Genomic DNA, 20,731 nt, shown 5'->3' with positions numbered 1-20,731 from the left:
TTGGCTACTTGATGTGTTATGTGTCAGACTGCGTTTGCATTTATTTCACTGTGTGCAGATGGCTTCAGAATCCTCTTTAAAGTACACAGGACGGAAGATTTATCTTACAGGCACCTGCACGGTCCATGGATGAAGCTTCTGGCACTATCCGCAGCCTAGGCTCTTATAGTATTTTTTGTTAGGCTTCCTCCAATCAGTGATTAGTGTTGTAGCAAATGCATGCTTAAACTGATGAGTTACACTTCCTTTGTATTAACAACTCTACATATGGTAAACATGTGACAGAGAGAGAGCTCTGCTCACCCAAAGCACATGGCATGGCACACTTCAGCTAATGAGTGGTCACACGTGTGACAAGAGAGAGAGCTCTGCTTACTTAAAGCACATGTTATGGCATAGTTCAGCTAATGACTGAACACCATATACCTCCCTAGAGCTTTTGCCTGTTGCACTACACAGCATGTTCAGCTAAGTCTGGGACAAGGAAGCATGGTATCACTGGATCAATTAAAAGACTGCCCTTATATCCTTTTGTACTTATCAGCCTGAGATCGGCCCCTGGATTCTGCAAGGTGAAGCTTGCAGTGATACAGTGGGTCTGGTGTTTATAACGGAATGATAATATAAAAGGTTGCATTTCTCCTGTTAGTTTCCTGTTCATCTCTTTACTGCCATGTTTACTCTTCCATCCTATATGCTCACCTGCAAATCTTTTCTTCTCTTCCATTGCTCTCATTTCCAATCTTCTTTATGCTGCTATTATCACTGCTACCTGCAGAGGGAGCCTCACTGCACACCTTTCCAGTGTACCTGTCACGCCATGGGAAACGCTCAATTTAAAGGAACCTCCAGCCCGACCGATACAGAGGTGGAGCCCACTCAAATTTTGTTTCCATCAGGCAGGGGGGGGGGCATTCATGATCGCTGGTGGTGTGATCACATGACCGCGCAAATGCCTCCAGCACTGAAAGGTTCAGTTATTAAAAAGTGGTTGGCACAATGCCCATGTAAGTGTATGTATACACTAGTGTTTTTCAACAGAGGTTCCTAGGACCCCTTGGGTTCCCCGGGCATCCCTAAAGGGTTTGTTCAATTTTCCCGTCATTTGTAAATTGTATCAAATACAAAAGAATTTACAATGCATCTGATCTCAGACGCGCTATTAGAGAGGGTTGGGGTTCCTTACAATGCATCTGATCCCAGACGCGCTATTAGAGAGGGTTGGGTTTCCTTACAATGTATCTGATCTCAGACGCGCTATTAGAGAGGGTTGGGTTTCCTTACAATGTATCTGATCTCAGACGCGCTATTAGAGAGGGTTGGGGTTCCTTACAATGCATCTGATCTCAGACGCGCTATTAGAGAGGGTTGGGGTTTCCTTACAATGCATCTGATCTCAGACGCGCTATTAGAGAGGGTCGGGGTTCCTTACAATACATCTGATCTCAGACGCGCTATTAGAGAGGGTCGGGGTTCCTTACAATGCATCTGATCTCAGACGCGCTATTAGAGAGGGTCGGGGTTCCTTACAATGCATCTGATCTCAGACACGCTATTAGAGAGGGTTGGGGTTTCTTACAATGCATCTGATCTCAGACGCGCTATTAGAGAGGGTTGGGGTTCCTTACAATGCATCTGATCTCAGACGCGCTATTAGAGAGGGTCGGGGTTTCTTACAATGCATCTGATCTCAGACACGCTATTAGAGAGAGGGTTGGGGCTCCTTACGCATCTGATCTCAAACGCGCTATTAGAGAGGGTCGGGGTTCCTTACAATGCATCTGATCTCAGACGCGCTATTAGAGAGGGTCGGGGTTCCTTACAATGCATCTGATCTCAGACGCGCTATTAGAGAGGGTCGGGGTTCCTTACAATGCATCTGATCTCAGACGCGCTATTAGAGAGGGTTGGCGTTTCTTACAATGCATCTGATCTCAGACGCGCTATTAGAGAGGGTTGGGGTTCCTTACAATGCATCTGATCTCAGACGCGCTATTAGAGAGGGTCTGGGTTCCTTACAATGCATCTGATCTCAGACACGCTATTAGAGAGAGGGTCGGGGTTCCTTACAATGCATCTGATCTCAGACGCGCTATTAGAGAGGGTCGGGGTTCCTTACAATGCATCTGATCTCAGACGTGCTATTAGAGAGAGGGTTGGGGTTTCTTACAATGCATCTGATCTCAGACGCGCTATTAGAGAGGGTTGGGGTTCCTTACAATGCATCTGATCTCAGACGCGCTATTAGAGAGGGTCTGGGTTCCTTACAATGCATCTGATCTCAGACACGCTATTAGAGAGAGGGTTGGGGTTCCTTACAATGCATCTGATCTCAGACGCGCTATTAGAGAGGGTTGGGGTTCCTTACAATCCATTTGATCTCAGATGCGCTATTAGAGAGGGTTGGGGTTCCTTACAATGCACCTGATCCCAGACGCGCTATTAGAGAGGGCTGGGGTTCCTTACAATGCTTCTGATCTCAGACGCGCTATTAGAGAGGGTTGGGGTTCCTTACAATGCACCTGATCCCAGACGCGCTATTAGAGAGGGCTGGGGTTCCTTACAATGCTTCTGATCTCAGACGCGCTATTAGAGAGGGTTGGGGTTCCTTACAATGCACCTGATCCCAGACGCGCTATTAGAGAGGGCTGGGGTTCCTTACAATGCTTCTGATCTCAGACGCGCTATTAGAGAGGGTCGGAGTTCCTCAGAATTTCACAATATAATTATAATGTTCCTTAACCAAAAAAAAAGTTGATACCCATCGGCCATTAGTATACACACTAAGAAGAGATGCAGAATACACATAAAAGGACCACAGAAGATGAAACATAAGGACATTAGTGAGCTTATAAAAAATCAGATTTAAGCATATTTGTTGCTATAAATGTGTAATATCCCGTACAGCTTTTATGGGCAATACACACCCACAGAAATAAACTATTATTCCTGTTTTAAGTTAGAATTGACAATTTGCACAAAATGTCACTCTTTAAACAGTGTAGTAACACAGAATGGCAAGATGTGTAAATCCCAGGTGATATATATATATATATTTATTTATAAAATATTTTACCAGGAAGTAATACATTGAGAGTTACCTCTCGTTTTCAAGTATGTCCTGGGCACAGAGTTAAGACAAATAATACATGGTTACAAGTACAGTTACATAAATGAACAGGGTATACATTATATACAAGACATTGCGTGCACAGTTAAAGAAAATATATGTTATGGGCGAATGAAACAGTTACAGACCAGATTAAAGTGTGAGACAGCCTTAGATTTGAAAGAACTTAAACTGGTGGTGGATGTGAGAGTCTCTGGTAGGTTGTTCCAGTTTTGGGGTGCACAGTAAGAGAAGGAGGAGCGGCCGGATACTTTGTTGAGCCTTGGGACCATGAACAGACTTTTGGAGTCTGATCTCAGGTGATAGGTGCTGCATGTGGTAGGGGTGAGGAGCTTGTTCAGGTAGATGGGTAGCTTGCCCAGAAAGTATTTAAAGGCAAGACAGGAAAGGTGAACTTTGCGCCTAGACTCAAGTGATGACCAATCTAGTTCTTTGAGCATCTCGCAGTGATGTGTGTTGTAGTTGCATTGGAGAACAAAACGACAAATTGGATTGTAGAGGGTGTCAAGTTTGCTAAGGTAGGTTTGAGGTGCCATGCCATATACTATGTCTCCATAGTCAATAATTGGCATTAGCATCTGCTGTGCGATACGCTTTCTGACCGGGAGACTTAGGGAGGATTTGTTCCTGTAAAGTACCCCTAGTTTGGCATAGGTCTTGGTTGTCAGGGTATCAATGTGCATTCTGAATGTTAAGTGGGAGCCCAGGTATTTAAAACTAGTGACAGGTGTTAGGGTGGTGTTAGCGTTGGTTCTAATATGGAGCTCAGTCGCTGGAAGCTTTAAGAATTTAGTCTTGGTCCCAAATACCATTGTTACAGTCTTGTCAGTGTTTTAAAACAGTTTGTTTTGGGAAATCCAGTTTTCGAGTCTCAAAAAGTCAGACTGAAGTATGTGTTGAAGGTCAGAGAGGCTATGGCTGTGTGCATACAGGATTGTGTCATCTGCATACATGTGTATTGAGGCTTCCTTACAAGCTGTGGGAAGATCATTAATGAACACTGAGAAGAGTAGGGGCACCAGAACAGAGCCTTGCGGTACACCACAGGTGATATCCAGGGGGTTGGAGTTAGAGCCTGAGATGGACACATGTTGGGATCTTCCTGATAGGTAGGACTGAAACCAGTTTAAAGCATGCTTCCCTATTCCAGAGCTCTCGAGTTTGTTAAGCAGGATAGCATGATCAACAGTATCAAAAGCCTTTGCAAAATCTAGGAATACTGCACCAGTGAGTTGTCCCCGTTCCACTCCACACTGGATTTCATTGCAAACTTTTAGCAGGGTAGTTACGGTGGAGTTTTTGGGACGAAAGCCAGATTGGAATTGGTTAGGGAAATTTGTCTTGGTGTAGTAGTCGCTTAATTGGGAGTGGACACATTTTTCCATGACTTTGGATAGAATTGGGAGAAGTGAGATTGGCCTGTAGTTTGAGACAGTGTTTTTGTCCCCACCTTTGAAGATTGGGACAGCTCTGGCAGCTTTCCAGGTCTTAGGGATATAGCCTGCAGACAGGAAAGAGTTGACTATGGAAGCAATTGGTTTGGCAATTGCTGAGGCACCAAGTCGTAGGAACCTAGATTGTAGTAAGTCAGGTCCACATTGGCTGCTTAGTTTTAGTTTGAGGCGCGCTTGTGTAATCTCCTCTTCAGATACTGGGCCAAATTGAAAATTGTGGGCAGTGTTGGGAGGGGGTGGGACTGTAGGGGTACTCCCAGGATGAGATTCAGGTTTGTGGTTTGGGCTGCGTTTCGCTAATAAGTTAGTGGCACACCCCACAAAGTAATCATTGAATGCATTTGCAATGTCAGTGGGGTTTGTCAGAGTAATATCCCCCTTAGTGATATTACTTGGTTGTTGATGGTTAGGAGGCTGGAATATATTGTTGATAACCTTCCAGAAGTTTGCTGGGTTTGATATATTCTGGTGAAGATTGTCAGAGTAATATTGTGCTTTTGCATGCCTTGTTTGCCTTGTGTACATGTTCCGCATGCATCTGTAGTGATTGAGATCCTTGGTGGTGCCAGTTACTTTGTAGCTTTTCCACAAGGCATCCCTGAACTGGTAGAGTGCAATAAGGTCAGTTGTAACCCATGGAAGATGGCCCCCCGTACCCTTATTTTGCGTAGTGGAGAATGGGTATCGCAGAGTTTTAAGAACTCGGATTGGAAATAGTCGAGCGCAGAATCAGGGTCAGGAATTAAATCGATTCTGTGCCATGGGCAGTTGGTAAGGTCATCCAGAAACTGTTGTGGGTTAAAGTTTTTAAATGTTCTAGTGAGGAGAACTTTAGGGCTTGAATGGGGCGTTTTAATTTTCCTTACACAGTACACTATTGCATGGTCACTGAAAATGTCAGGAATAATGCAATACAAAAAAATAAAAACCCTCCCTAGAGAAAAGGTAAAAATAGAAAAGTATGACTGGAAAGATCAATATGTTGTGTAGACGTATCCCATATGCTAGAGGAGATGTATGTCCCATTCATTTGGGGAGGGTGCGCTCGCAGCTTCCCGAACCGGCGCCATAGTCCGTGAATATGACCTGAGTGTCTAAGACAGACTGGTTTTATAATGTCAATTATTTGGCACAGTCTTTGGCACAGACGGCTTTTCTTACAGAATACCTGTTCCATTTCACAGCAATTTCATGGAGTCTGGGATATATCTTTAAATCCAGAACCTGTCTGTCTAGGATTCAGAACATTTCCCAACCTCATTCTTTGTTGCTGTTCCCTGTATATGTGTGATGAGTTTTAGCAGAATAGGCAGGTAAATCATCCGTTTTAACAGGCGCATAACCCCTGTAACGCTGGGAGCTTAGTGCTGCGTGTTTAATTCCGAGGCTGCTGACCGCGGCTGCAACACAATCCAGAAGCAAAAAGGCATTAAAGCAAGAGTTCATGTTTGGAACAATCCCTTAATCACCCAAATGAACCCCCCGTCAGTTCTGCGAAGCATTGCAAAATAAAACAAATCCTATAGGGTTCCCATGTTAAAATGGATAAGAAGTCAGGAGTGACACACTGTGCTCATTTGGATGTCATTACCCAGAATCCCTTGCTACAGTGGAAGCGCTGTTTGCTGTGCGATAATGGGGATAGGCAGGGTTGCAGACCTGTCTGAGACATGAATGGGCTCACAAGTGGGATTCCTATTCGCTGAACAAAATAAAATAAGAATGCTGGAAATGGACGTATCGGGGTATATTCACATGGCACTGCCACTCTGCAGGCGGCAAAAAACTGTACTGTGTCTTCCTGGCGCAGTGGGGTGTGTTGTGGAAATAGCAACACTTAAAATATAAGACCCGTAATGCATATATACTGTAGGACAGTAAAGAGACGCAATAGGAAAAAAGATCTCTTCTTAAAGCAGAATATAAATACACACATATTAAACTAAAACCATTTAATATTGTAGAAGTATGACTACTGACCGCCACGCTGACCCCTTAAACACAGATACGTAAGCACCAGTTGAGGGATTATTATTAAATAAAGTTATTATTAACTAAAAGTATTTACAGAGTAACCTGGCGTGTACATTTTGTAGAGGGAGAGATGTATTTCACTGCAAGACACAAACTGCTGTGTTAAGATCCTGCGTTTGTTCAATTACACCTGCATAGGATGGGCTGACAGGCTTGGGAATGGTAGTAAGTAATAGCAGGCAGCTCAGAAATGACACGTGAGAGAAATGTGAGGCTGAGAAAGGTCACAGAAGTGTACCAACTAATCTTAATATGACAGTGTCCTGCTGTGTGTTTTAGTGTTTTGCAGTCATGTTTCACCCACTGGCCTCGGAAGGTCACAAGTCACTCGACAGCTCTGAAATATAGAGGTTTCCTTAGGAAATTCCTTTAACAGTGTAGTGTGTGTGTGTGTGTGTGTGTGTGTGTGTGTGTGTGTGTGTGTGTGTGTGTGTGTGTGTGTGTGTGTGTGTGTCTGTGTGTCTGTGTGTGTGTGTGTGTGTGTGTGTGTGTGTGTGTGTGTGTGTGTGTGTGTGTGTGTGTGTGTGTGTGTGTGTGTGTGTGTGTGTGTGTGTGTGTGTGTGTGTGTGTGTGTGTGTGTGTTTTGGAAGTTCATGAATACGGATTGAGGAGGATTGTGTGAGATGCCAGAGTCTGGTGAGTATAAATAAAACTGTGCAGAATACAGGGAATCCGGTATTGCACATTATTTAATCCTTGTGCTTCAGCGCATTACATAGAATTACATTGCTCTTCCATGTAGTAACAAAGCAGGGAGAGGGAGTAGGGGTATGATACCTTTTATTAGACCAACAAGTTCTTGATATGTTACGAGCTTTCCCACCTCTCAGGGTCCTTCATCGGGTACGGCAGAACTGTACGGCAGAGCCATACCCGATGAAGGACCCTGAGAGGTTGGAAAGCTTGTAACAGATCAACTACTTGTTGGTCCAATAAGAGGTCTCATACCCCTACCCCCTCTCCCTGCTCTGTTACTACATGGAAGAAAGGACCGGCAAAGCTCCCCGCCCATCGTTGCTTCTCCAGTAGCCAACGTTTTAAAGCCGGTATTTATTCGGTTTTACCAGGGTTTCCAGCCAGAGTCATTATTTTTGTGCTGCCTCTTGATTAAATACATAGGAAATTCTATTTAACGGAGAAGGTGTTGCTAAATATTGAAGAGTAATTGACTCTTGTGATTTTCTTAAAAGTTGTGTGTGTGGATTACACCCTGAGAGCCATACTTTATGTACACTGAAGCGGCTGTTTAGGACGGAAATCCCCAAATGACTTCAATTGCGATTTTTGTCCGCAAACAGACACGTAGGGTCACTTTGTTGCATATAACATGACCCCAAGATCACAGGTAAAAAATACCACGTGTGAGCACATACATCATGTCTCAGACATGTTCCACAGGCCTGTCTTTCCCCATTATATCTTAGTATACTATGCTTCCACTGCAGCCAAGGATTCTGGGTAATGACATACAAATGATCACTCAGAGTGTCACATTTTGCTTGTCCATTTTAACATGGTGCCCTATAAGCGTATGCCTGCCGCATTACAAAGCCAGACACCCCAGCTTCAAAAGATATTTCACCTGTTCTTCTCGTAGTTGATGGTGAGACCACCAGGGGGTTACTTCACCTGCGCTGGGAGATGCTCCCACATTGTCAGCAATAATTGATATCCCAAGATGGATGGAAACAACGGATAAAATATCTGGTGATTAAGGGGTCCGTAATAAGACCCCTGGATAAGGAGAGAATGTCAGATATTTTGCCTCTTTAGCCCTCTCTTCCACCTTAAACCGTTCTCACTAATCTCTCCCTACCGATGGAACGCTCTTGCACGTAATATCCGACAAGCACATTCATAGCCCGGCTGAAAATTCACCTAAAGAAGCATCTGTTAAATTATTTACGCCCCTGCAACTCACTCCCAGTCCCGATGCCCGTGACCTCCCTTAGTGCACTTTTACACCTACTGTGTCTGTAAGCCGCCCAACACATATACCATTTCGATTGTAAGTTCTCTGGGTCAGAGGCTCTCTTTGCCGTATGTCATCATTTACCTGTCACACTTTTTACACGCTGCGTAAACTCTGGCGCTATATAAATAAAATGATACGCACATTAGTGTAACTCGCTACAGGTCATGAACCCAAGGTCTTTAGTTCACAGACCCTTATACACGGAGTGTCCCTTCTGTTGCTATGTTCATTACACTTCATTGTAACCACATCCAGGATGCATTATATACTATTTTTGTTTCCTTTTGTTAGGGGGATCTCTCGTACGGCTCTGCCTGCCTCGGAAAGGAAGAACCTACTTAAAATCCTGAGATATAAATGTGTTAAGGAAGAGGTGTGGGCTGCATACACCGCCATTAATTTCGCTCTGAAAGTTACAAGTGGTTTTCTGAATGGTCATTTACTAAAACCACGCAGACATAAATAAGGCGATCACGCCGCGCTTGACATGGGAAACAACTGAAGGAACACTGACATTTGGGATCATTCATGTCATGACCGTTGGACAGGATTTCTGCCGCTCGGAAAGGAAGGACGATCGACTCCAAATAAAAATACCGCCAAGTTTTCTATTTCCTTCAATAATACATGTAGATGGGCCCACAAAAAAAGTGTAATTTGTGTTTTTAAACCTCTTAACTGCCAACAATGGCTACAATGCATTTCAAATTCGCCTCTGGTAGTGACAGGGTTAAGCAGCTGGGTACAGGGCATAATTAGAGATGATCCGTTTGGACCTTCAGCATTGCAATGTACATCTGTTTCTCCTAAAAGATATGGGCTCATTTACGAAGCAGTATTAAGAATTAAAGAGGCAGTCCATGAGGAACTTTAAAAAAAATATATATTTATTTTTTTTGCTTTAATATATTCAGCCTTTGATTAACTTTATTGAAAACTAATTATCTAAGCTGTCAATCGATTTGTTCTCCTGTGATTGATCAGCAATGATCCTGCTTCCAGGGTTCACTAAATGGCTGCCTTTCATTTTCAATCAATCCTTCAGTCAGTGTAACTCAGCAGCTATAATGTATTCTTATATTACTACGGTAACATTGTCTATTGTTACAGTTTGCAGCTCAAACTGCTGGAAACATTGGCAACAAATTATCACAAACAGGAAAGTGTTGCAAAGATCTTGCACTGCTGGGGATGTGGGCTAAAACCTGCTACAGAAATCGAAGGATGCTCAGTGTATTAAAACGCATTAAAAATGGCATTAAGAGTTCAATATTTTTTAAGTATTATCTAATAATACAGAACTGATTTATTACAAAAAAAACCATGTAGGGTATTGTATGGACTGCTCTTTTAAGAATTAAGGTATGTTACTGACTGTTTATTTGCATGTATCCAAGACGAGCAGACTGAGCTAACACCCTATTGATATACTGTAGGTTGCAGCCTCACTTATTCTCAACATGGAAGTAACAAAATCAGGGTCCATGTGAGTAAAGTAATGGAGAAGGAGGAGGTAAAGGTAGCGTATTTTCCAGCAATATGAAAAAGCGAGCTGTCGTAAAACTGAGACGTGTATTGCTATTTTCCCACCGTGTGTAAAAATTCACAGAAAGTGTGAAAGAAAAGAAAAAAAAACCCAGAAAGGACAAAGAAACAGAAAGAAGAACCTGGGGGAGAAAGATATGAATTATGGGGGGGTTTTTTCCTGCTTTTTGTCGGTACCAGAAATTTGAAAACGCATCCATTGTATTTTGGAAACTTTTACAAACCCTTCCCGCGTCCACTTTCCCTTGTTGTGTTCGGGGTTACGAGAGAGGTTAGAGGCGTTGTGTTGCTAGGAGCTGCACTGTGTGTTGTTTGTCTCTGCGCAATCTGAATTAGCAGCATCATTAAACTCCACTTTCCTTACAGGACTGGGAGCACAGGAAGCTTTTCCTGCCTGCGGGCGCACGCAGGCAACAAGCACGGCACAGGCTCATACGGTCACGGTCATCCTGTCCGCCCCGGCGCAGTCACATCCCAATTTGTGGTGTCCGCTCCCAAAATATCCCAGAACTTCTCCAGCACGGGGAAGACAGCGTCCCGGCATATTGCACGATTAGCGATGATAAAAGATAAATGAGGCTTGGTCTGGCCAGGTCATGATATGGATGATGATAATATGCATGATAATGATTATGATAATGAGGATGATGAGGATGAGGAGGATGAGGATGATGAGGATGATATGGATGAGGAGGGTAATGATGATGATGATGATGATGTGTAACGACACTGACTCCATAAACAATTACTCTGAGTTTGAATCAGGGGAGGCTGGTGCAATTCCCGGTGTCGGCTCCTTGTGACCTTGTGCAAGTCACTTTATCTCCCTGTGCCTCAGGCCCCAAAAACATAGATTGTAAGCTCCACGGGGCAGGGGACCTGTGTCTGTAATAATGATGTGTACTGTGCACTATGCTGTAATTGGGAAGTGCGTTGGGTCCCATTGTGAGAAAAGTGCTATATGGAATAAAGATATGTATATATCACATATATACAGTACATATACATATTTTTGTATACATACATATATATTTTTTTACATATATGTATATGTCACGTATATATATATATATATATGTATATATATATATATATATATATATATATATATTGTGTGTGTTTTCTTAAACCCAGTGAAATCTAGAAGCCATACAAAAATCTGCTGTCTCACCCTCCTTGTTTTCTTATAGTGAACCAATAACTTTTGTATTCAATCCAACATGCCAATCTTCATTTTGATACTTTATATAAGCATGCGGGGTCCATTAAGTTCTCGGTTATGGGAATATTTAATAAAAACATATTGAAATCCACCAAAACTAAAATAAATACGGGTAATGTCATTTATTTGAAATAAAACAAAAATGCATCGTTCATAGTATTTCCAAATGAAAGTGACGGGGAAAATAAAATCGGAGAATGGGGGAAAGGGCAGAGATCATTATTTTGGGAGCAGAGAGTTTAAAAAAAACGATGTTGTCGTGATGAAAGTATAAACAAACTAATGTTTAAACTGAAAAGATTGTTTAGCTAAACAGTTGCACAATATAAACAGGTCAGGGGTGCTAAACTCTAGCCCTCCATATCCCCCCCCCCCCCCCCACCCCTCCAACATGTCAGGTTTTAAGGATTTCCCAGTTTCAGCACAGGTGGCTTAATCAGTGGCTCCTGTGCTGAAGCAGGGACCGAATAAGTCACCTGTGCTGAAGCAGGGGCTGATTGAGCCACCTGTGCTGAAGATGGTATATCCTGAAAACCTGACCTGTTGGGGGGGGGGGCTGGAGGGTTTGAGGATTGGAGATGAGCCCCCCTGAGATAGATCCATCAAACATGACGACACGATCCTTCCTAAATAAAGAGGATTGAGTTAAACGTGATACCGTTGGGGGTACAATTGTCTATGGCAGCGGTGCGCAAACTGGGGGTGCGCCCCTCATGAGGGGGGAGATTTTTATGGGGGGCGCGGGCTGTTGCAGAGGTCCCGCGCTCTTCCCCCTGCTATTTCTATGTTAATTAATTTTATTATAGCGTTTGCCTCAGTAGGATTCCCGACATCAAGGTGAAAATGACATTTATTGTGACACAGTTTCTGTGCATCAACAAAATACAGGGGCTTATTCACTAAGCCAGGGGTGCTTAACTCCAGTCCTCAAGACCCCCCAGCAGTCTTCGAGTGAGCCACTGAGCCACCTGTGCTGAAGCAGGGATATCCTTCAAACCTGACCTGTTGGGGTGTCTTGATTTGAAGACTGGAGTTCAGCCTCACTGATCCTGCACTACACTGCACAATACAGTTATGGAACATCACGTCAGTGGGTACAGTATACAGTGTGCTGTGCATTACACATTGCACAGTTATGGAACGTCACGTCAGTGGGTACAGTATACAGTGTGCTGTGCATTACACACTGCACAGTTATGGAACGTCACGTCAGTGGGTACAGTATACAGTGTGCTGCGCATTACACACTGCACAGTTATGGAACGTCACGTCAGTGGGTACAGTATACAGTGTGCTGTGCATTACACACTGCACAGTTATGGAACGTCACGTCAGTGGTACAGTATACAGTGTGCTGTGCATTACACATTGCACAGTTATGGAACATCACGTCAGTGGGTACAGTATACATTGTGCTGTGCATTACACACTGCACAGTTATGGAACGTCACATCAGTGGGTACAGTATACAGTGTGCTGCGCATTACACACGGCACAGTTATGGAACGTCACGTCAGTGGGTACAGTATACAGTGTGCTGTGCATTATCACTATTAATCTCTACACCCTACTGGTGGTTTGTTTTATACACACACATTCCTTTTCTTAATTTTCTGCAGCCCTGCAAGCATGGGGTACAGGAACAAATATTTTGGGAGGGGGTGCTTTACATACAAGATCAATAACATGCATACATATATGTATATATATATTTTTTTTTAATCCTATAAATTATGACAAACAGGAAACTGTTGCAAATATCTTGCACTGCTGGGGAGGTGGGCTAAAGCCTGCTATAGAAATCAAAGGATCATTTAAAACTCATTAAAAATGGCATTAAGGGTTTAAAAAAACAGTCACTATTATCTAATACTGCAGAACTGATTTTTAAACCCATAAGATTTCACATATTTTGCTGCTTTAATGATCTTTTCAAACGAACTTGCAATATATGCAACCGGAGAAAAAAAATGTCAATCCTAATAATGAACACGGCCCCCCAAATGTAGAAATCTTTCTGAATATCTTGTCAGCGGGCTCACCACGGCTCCCTTTCTATTTAATGAAAGGAAAAAAGAAAACCACGTTGGTCTCTCACTCAGCTGTGCACAAAGCATGCCCTGACTGTGCATCGTTTGCAGCACAAAATGACATGATTAACCGCTACGATTCGCAGATCCTGCTGACCCTGGGAAATCTCCAGTTCAGTTCCCATCCTGTATTATTTCAAATATTCAGAGATTTTTTTTTTTAAGTCCATACCAGATATATAACGGATTCTTCTGCTCGGTGGAAATGCTGTTTTTTCTCAGCTTGATACTACGTACCTATTCTGAAATGTTTGGTAGATACTTGTACAAGGAGATGGGCGTCCATCCATCTCTTAGTACATGCAATTTTGGGCTGGCCCCTCTTGGCATCCACGGGGTTAACCCTCTCAATACTAGAAGGATCGGCAACCCAAGGCAGAGAATTGATGACTTTTCACTTTGGGTCATTCAGTCACACAGCATGTCACTGAAGTTATTATTACTTATTAATTGTCCCCATTAACAAAGTGTTAGCAGCATCTATAATTAGCCTAATTGGAAAGATGTTAGACCTCCTTGTGACCTTGGGCGACATTTCTTTGTGCCTTGGGCCTCCCAATTAGATTGTAAGCTTCTTGAGACAGTGGGCTTGCACACGTCTACGTGTGGCTCAGAGCTACATATTCAAAACATATTACTTTATGTAACACTGATATGCGCGACTTCCTTAAACCATTCCTGGAACCAACCAAGAAAAGCTGAGCCTTTCAGATTTCTAAGAACGCCAGTGAAGGGTTAAGTGTAAGAGAAATGCTAGCAGTGTACAATACAAGTATCATCAGTTAACTTCCTTCCTGTGTGCAGCAACGCTGTGGGTTATGCTCCTGATGTGGCTCCATTGTAAATGAACCATCAAGGGGAAGTACAAAATGCCAATGTGTCTTAATAATATCAAATGAATTGTGCATTCCTCGAGATAAACCCTTGATTCAGAAAGACTGGGCTCTTTCAGGTATAGAAAAAGCAGAGTATGATCCATGCAGAGGAGGACTTTGGGCCAAGTTACAGTACTTATGCCAAACCCACTGAGCCTTGGCATCCTGCTTACAAAGACATTCCTAGATGAAAAACACCCCAGAGCCCATCCACATGCCTCACACATGCCCTTCCCTTCCTGAAGTCTGACCCAGCTCATGCACACAGACATGCATGTTTCAAGGAGGCACTTGTATGGTATTGGAGGTTCGTGCAGGTATATACCTGCCCACCTACCCCAGTGTATCACTGGTGTGATAATGATCCAGCCCCGCCTTTATTTGCACCTTACTCTATTATACCAAAGTTATTAACTAACCAATGGGTCAATAACAATACAAAACCAGGCTGGGTCATTATTACACTGTTGACCTGGAGTTAGCAGGTGTGTAGAGATGACATCTGTGACATGTGTGATTTGCTAAAGGTACAGGTACCAGCTCACTGCAGGTATTATTATCGTAGGGGGACAGAGAGCACAAACCGGGCATAGTTGGAGGCATAAAAGGACCTAAAATAAATCCTTTGCTGACCATGGAAATGAGATTTGTATGCCAAGTCTGGCAGATTTACTCTTTGCAGCAATGAGACTTTGATAAAAAAAATCCCTGATTTGCCTTTATTGGTTTCTGTTTCACTAGTGAGGCTTTCAGGGCCAAACACATACAGTACAGAGTTGTAACCAGTCACAGTGTCTTCGGGAGAGGTTATAAGGGGAGTTGTACAGATAACTTTCATTTAGAAAACAGAATGGACATTGAGAAGAGCATTACAAGAGACCCCAGTATCAACGTTTCCTGGCTCTTAAACCAGGGTAAAACCAGAAGTAAATGTAAATGGGCTATTAATATGGGGGTGTCTGTTTCTGTTAACCTTGGATTGTAACTTCCACTTTTTTCCGTTAGTACAAAAATCATCAGAACATTTTGGATTCATTTGAAGACGAGGATGACTATTAATACAGTTTCTTCACATAACGGGTCTATGTATCAACGTAGAGAAAAGTGTGTATTGGCGCACGGCTACTTTTTGGGCGCAGGACTGCGGCGTATGTAAGAACATTGCCTCATGCAGCATTTTAGATTTATTCCACTTCAGATATGGAGGATTTTTTGTGCCAAAGGAAAAAGATTGGGGCAGAGACCCAGAATGTGATACATCTAATTATAATCAGTGCATCATGTAACTCCCCCCAAATCCTCCTACTGACTCTCCCCAAGGTGCAAGCTGGGGCAGAGACGCAGAATGTGATACATCTCATTATAATCTGTGCACCATGTAACTCCCCCCAACTCCTCCTACTGACTCTCCCCAAGGTGCATGCTGGGGCAGAGACGCAGAATGTGATACATCTCATTATAATCTGTGCACCATGTAACTCCCCCCAACTCCTCCTACTGACTCTCCCCAAGGTGCATGCTGGGGCAGAGACGCAGAATGTGATACATCTCATTATAATCTGTGCACCATGTAACTCCTCCCCAACTCCTCCTACTGACTCTCCCCAAGGTGCATGCTGGGGCAGAGACGCAGAATGTGATACATCTCATTATAATCTGTGCACCATGTAACTCCTCCCCAACTCCTCCTACTGACTCTCCCCAAGGTGCATGCTGGGACAGAGACGCAGAATGTGATACATCTCATTATAATCTGTGCACCATGTAACTCCTCCCCAACTCCTCCTACTGACTCTCCCCAAGGTGCAAGCTGGGACAGAGACGCAGAATGTGATACATCTCATTATAATCTGTGCACCATGTAACTCCCCCCAACTCCTCCTACTGACTCTCCCCAAGGTGCAAGGTGGGACAGAGACGCAGAATGTGATACATCTCATTATAATCTGTGCACCATGTAACTCCCCCCAACTCCTCCTACTGACTCTCCCCAAGGTGCAAGCTGGGACAGAGACGCAGAATGTGATACATCTCATTATAATCTGTGCACCATGTAACTCTCCCCCAACTCCTCCTACTGACTCTCCCCAAGGTGCAAGCTGGGACAGAGACGCAGAATGTGATACATCTCATTATAATCTGTGCACCATGTAACTCCCCCCAACTCCTCCTACTGACTCTCCCCAAGGTGCAAGCTGGGACAGAGACGCAGAATGTGATACATCTCATTATAATCTGTGCACCATGTAACTCCCCCAACTCCTCCTACTGACTCTCCCCAAGGTGCAAGCTGGGACAGAGACGCAGAATGTGATACATCTCATTATAATCTGTGCACCATGTAAGCCCCCCCACCCCCCCAACACCTACTGACTCTCCCCAAGGTGCAAGCTGGGGCAGAGACACAGAATGTGATATATCGCATTATAATCTGTGCACCATGTAACTCCCCCCAACTCCTCCTACTGCCTCTCCCCAAGGTGCAAGCTGGGGCAGACAGGGCAAATTTGGAGCAAAATGCTTTGATACATAAGGGCAGATGGAAATGCCGCGGTTTTGCTCCAAAATTGCCTTGATACATAGGACAAGATCACTAGAAGTCTGAAAAATACTTAACGAGACATTAACTTCAGTTAACACATCATTACGTGCTAACGGCGATCTTCAAAGCTCAGTAACGATGCGCTAAGTCCTGTTTTCAGCCGTAACTAGCCCTTGCGTTACCATAACGGACGTTGGTGTTAATGAAATGCAAAAGTGGCGTCCCCTTTAACAGCGCCGACCCCCCAGAGCTGTAGTTACTGCACGGATTTACCGTTACTTTAGTTAGGTCAGAGCTAAAACTAGCGTTACTCCTCCCCTATCCAGACCCTGACATAGGCCTGTTACAGGGTCTGGATAAGGGTAAGACCAGTGTTAGGTAGGATTTAACTATCGTATTGTTATTTACCGGGGGGTTTCCTCTTCTGTCTTCTCTTTGTTTGCTTTAATTAAACACCTGTTCAGTGTCTGGATGGGAGTAACGCCTCCTTTGGGTAACACAGGCTTAATGACATGTTATTTCAAGCTGAAGCAAGTCAGCGCTACCTTCCCCTGGCGTTAAGCCTATGCTGATGACAAACGGCCATTGTTTTTGGATATATTTAGCTTAGTGATACCCTTACACCCAGGAAATTATCGGACGTTAACTATTTAGCTACAGTAACGCCACGGTAGTAGCCCCGATTAAACAGACTCCTGAGGATCCACTCCTTATACCTTACATTTGTTTATTTGTTTGCTTTCAAAAATAATTATTAGCAAAGAACCTGCTGAGAAAAACATGGACGTTCGTGAAATAATGATATTAGGATGCAAGAAAGAGGTATTACAAGGAGGGGGCTATTCAGGAAAATACTTCATCCTATATAATGAACATTTATAGGTAAAAAAAATTCTTGCAGATAGCAAATCTCCATCTCCGAAAGGGGAGTGCAGCTTAATAGCAATAACTCTAGGGGACTTGGCTGTCAGCACTCGGAGTTAATACGCTGAATATGGCATAATCCATAGCATCTTTTGGCAGAAATGAAGACATTACGGGTAATTTATTGTTCTCACAACATGCTCTTTGTGTTTCTAAATTGCCTAGGGGAGCAATTTCTCACAGAGGAGACAGCTGGCTCAGGAGACAAGTAAAGGGAAAATGAAAAGGAAAAGCACATGCTGCCTTCACTGGAACAGTTTGTAACAGGATTCCTGTTGACAGCCTTGGTGATAATAGAAATGAGTCAGGAAAGGTTTGTATCAGATAGAGCTCAGGAGAAGAGGCAAGACTTGTGCTAGTCACCAGCAGGACACATTCACTTGTTGCATGACAAATACGCCCTGCACAGTATATTGGTCAGCACTTATAATTCTATTAATGACCAATGTTAGCCGTCACCAGCAGTTGTGTGGGTCCTGTTATGCTGGCTCTCAGAGAGTTCATTTCATGTCGTGTCTCCGAGCATCAACGTGTTAACGCGCTTCGCCGCAACAGACCTGCGACGCTCTGTGACGTTTGACCTCTAACTTAACTGTGGACCTCCTGCTGAGACATCAGTGACATTCGGAGTCCTTGTTCGAATTGTGTTTTTAATTTGATCTTGATGCACGTGCAATACTTACCCCTTTTTGTGCGAATACAATGCTAGATACACTATCCTGTGAGTGGTCCTGCGCAGAGAGTGGCGAATCCGCTGAAATCAATTTTCCCGATTGTCGCCGATGTCACACCCAAAATCCGTTGCGCGTGTAAAATCCGCCAACGGATTTGGGCGGTTTCAATCCGAGCAGATTAATCAAACTCCGCCATTGGATGCCGCCAGAGGACGGATTCGTGGCATCCAATCCGCGGATTCAGCGATCCGTTGGCGGATCCGTACGAATCCGCGGATTGGATTCCGCAGTTCCGGCCACGGGTTGCGTAATCCGTGGAGTGTACTAGCAATAATAATAATAATAAAAATAATAAAAATCCGCAAAAATGCGAATCCCCCTTTTTGACATTGATCCGCTGAAATCCGCGGAACAAAGGAACCGGCCCATACGCTGCCGATCCAAATACACCCAAAAAAATGAGCCCATATCCAGTCGGGCGCTTTTTTCTTCTATTTTCTCTTAGGTTTCTTTTGTGGAGACAACATACTGTATATAAGGCCCTGCAGACCGGGAGTGAATGTTTGGAACTCTGTCGCTTTGAGCCACAGACTTCCTTGTCTGGACTTCACACACCAATGACTTACACATGTTCATTTGACACTTTCGTTCACATTCGCGTTCACTAATCATTAGGCTATATATGAATAGTTTCTCACCACTCACTATTGGGTTTGGGTTTAGTAGCGTAGAAATAGACGCTGTAAATATTGTTAATAATTTAAGGAAAATATCACCCATTATAGATATTTATGTCTGTGTAATAATGCGCCACCTTTTCGCCCTTCATTAGATAATACTTACTACGTTTTTCTTCTTCTTTTAATTCAACGCTTAATGCCATTTTTAATGAGTTTTAAAGCATCCTTTGATTGATATATCTTTGTAATACTTTCCTATTTGTGATAATTTGTTGTCAATGTTCCCAGCAGTTTGAGCTGCAAACAGTAACAATAGATCATGTTACCTTAATAATATAAGGATACATTGTAGCTGCTGGAGGGCACTCTGCAACACGCTAGTTTTACTGGCATGTAGCAAATGAACCAGGGGGTCCCTGCACCTGAAAATAGAGGATTTTTATCTATGGGGTCCCGCTGGTTTAGTACACTTTCTTGTTTGTATGTTCCAAGCAGCTTGAGCTGCAAGCTGTAACAATAGATAATGTTACTGTAGTAATAATATAAGGTTATATTGTAGCTGCTGAGTTACACTGACTGAAGGATTTGATTGAAACTGAATGGCAGCCATTTAGTGAACCCAGGGAAGCAGGATTTTAGCTGATCGATCACGAGAGAACGAATCGATCGGCATCTTAGGTCATCAATAAAGGTAATCAATGGCGGCGTATATTAAAGGGCCGCTTCCTTTAATGGGAACATGTGTTTTGCAAATAATACTTTGCATGCATTATTCTTGCAGCTTATGTAAACAATGGAAAGAGAGACAGAAGTGTAAGTATCTTCATTGCCCCACCTTGGAGGGACTGCAGTGGTACAGAAGCAGTAGCGTCCGCAGTGTTATTCCAGCTTCCTATTGCGGAGTCAAAAAAAACAAACAGGAAGGTATACAGAATAACACTAATAAGGGACTTGTGCCATCTGTAAACATCAATTTGCTGGTGGAAAGCTCAGCAATCTTCTGCCGTTTGTTGATCTTAGTCAGATCCCTGCTAAGAGCATCAATAAATCTCATTGCACAAGCTCTTCCAGGGGGACGGCCTGCAGATAGGATGGGTCGTTCATTTATTTTACATGGAGATGCTGGCACACATACTTCTCTGCATCTACATGCGTGTGCTGTCATTGCGTGTTACCCGTGTCCCCGCCGCTGTGCTGCTAAGGCTGTAACGTTTCTGTCTATGTCACCCAATATAAATAGAAGGAGCGTAAGCCACAAATACAAAAGACACCAAAAGATGTTTTTCGAAAAATAAAAAATGTATTCAATACATTACCCCAGGGGGGCTCAACTGCAGTTCTCAACCCCCCCACCCCCAGGTCAGGTTTTCAGGATATCCCTGCTTCAGCACAGGTGGATTAATCAGACCCTGCTTCAGCACAGGTGGCTCAATCAATCCCTGCTTCAGCACAGGTGGCTCAATTATAGGTTCAGTTTTTGAGTGAGTCTCTGATTGAGCCACCTGTGCTGAAGCTGGGATATCTGGAAAACCTGACCTGTTGGGGGAGATCCACAAACCACCGCTGAGGACAAGTTCGTCAGGACA

General features: G+C 43.5%; 1 long non-coding RNA gene across 1 annotated transcript in view; it reads left to right on the top strand.

Moving 5' to 3' along the window:
• LOC142469807 (uncharacterized) overlaps positions 1-9,494 on the top strand; it is a 49,795-nt gene extending 40,301 nt beyond the window's left edge. Inside the window, exon 6 of the long non-coding RNA XR_012789094.1 lies at positions 8,885-9,494. This is a non-coding gene — a long non-coding RNA (uncharacterized LOC142469807). The remainder of the gene's footprint in view (positions 1-8,884) is intronic.
• Positions 9,495-20,731: the final 11,237 nt, after the last annotated feature.

Source organism: Ascaphus truei, chromosome 19 (genome assembly GCF_040206685.1).
Source record: "Ascaphus truei isolate aAscTru1 chromosome 19, aAscTru1.hap1, whole genome shotgun sequence".
NCBI classification, from domain to species: Eukaryota; Metazoa; Chordata; class Amphibia; order Anura; family Ascaphidae; genus Ascaphus; species Ascaphus truei.
The sequence above is the reverse complement of the archived record's forward strand: the minus strand, read 5'-3'. Positions and strand labels throughout refer to the sequence as shown.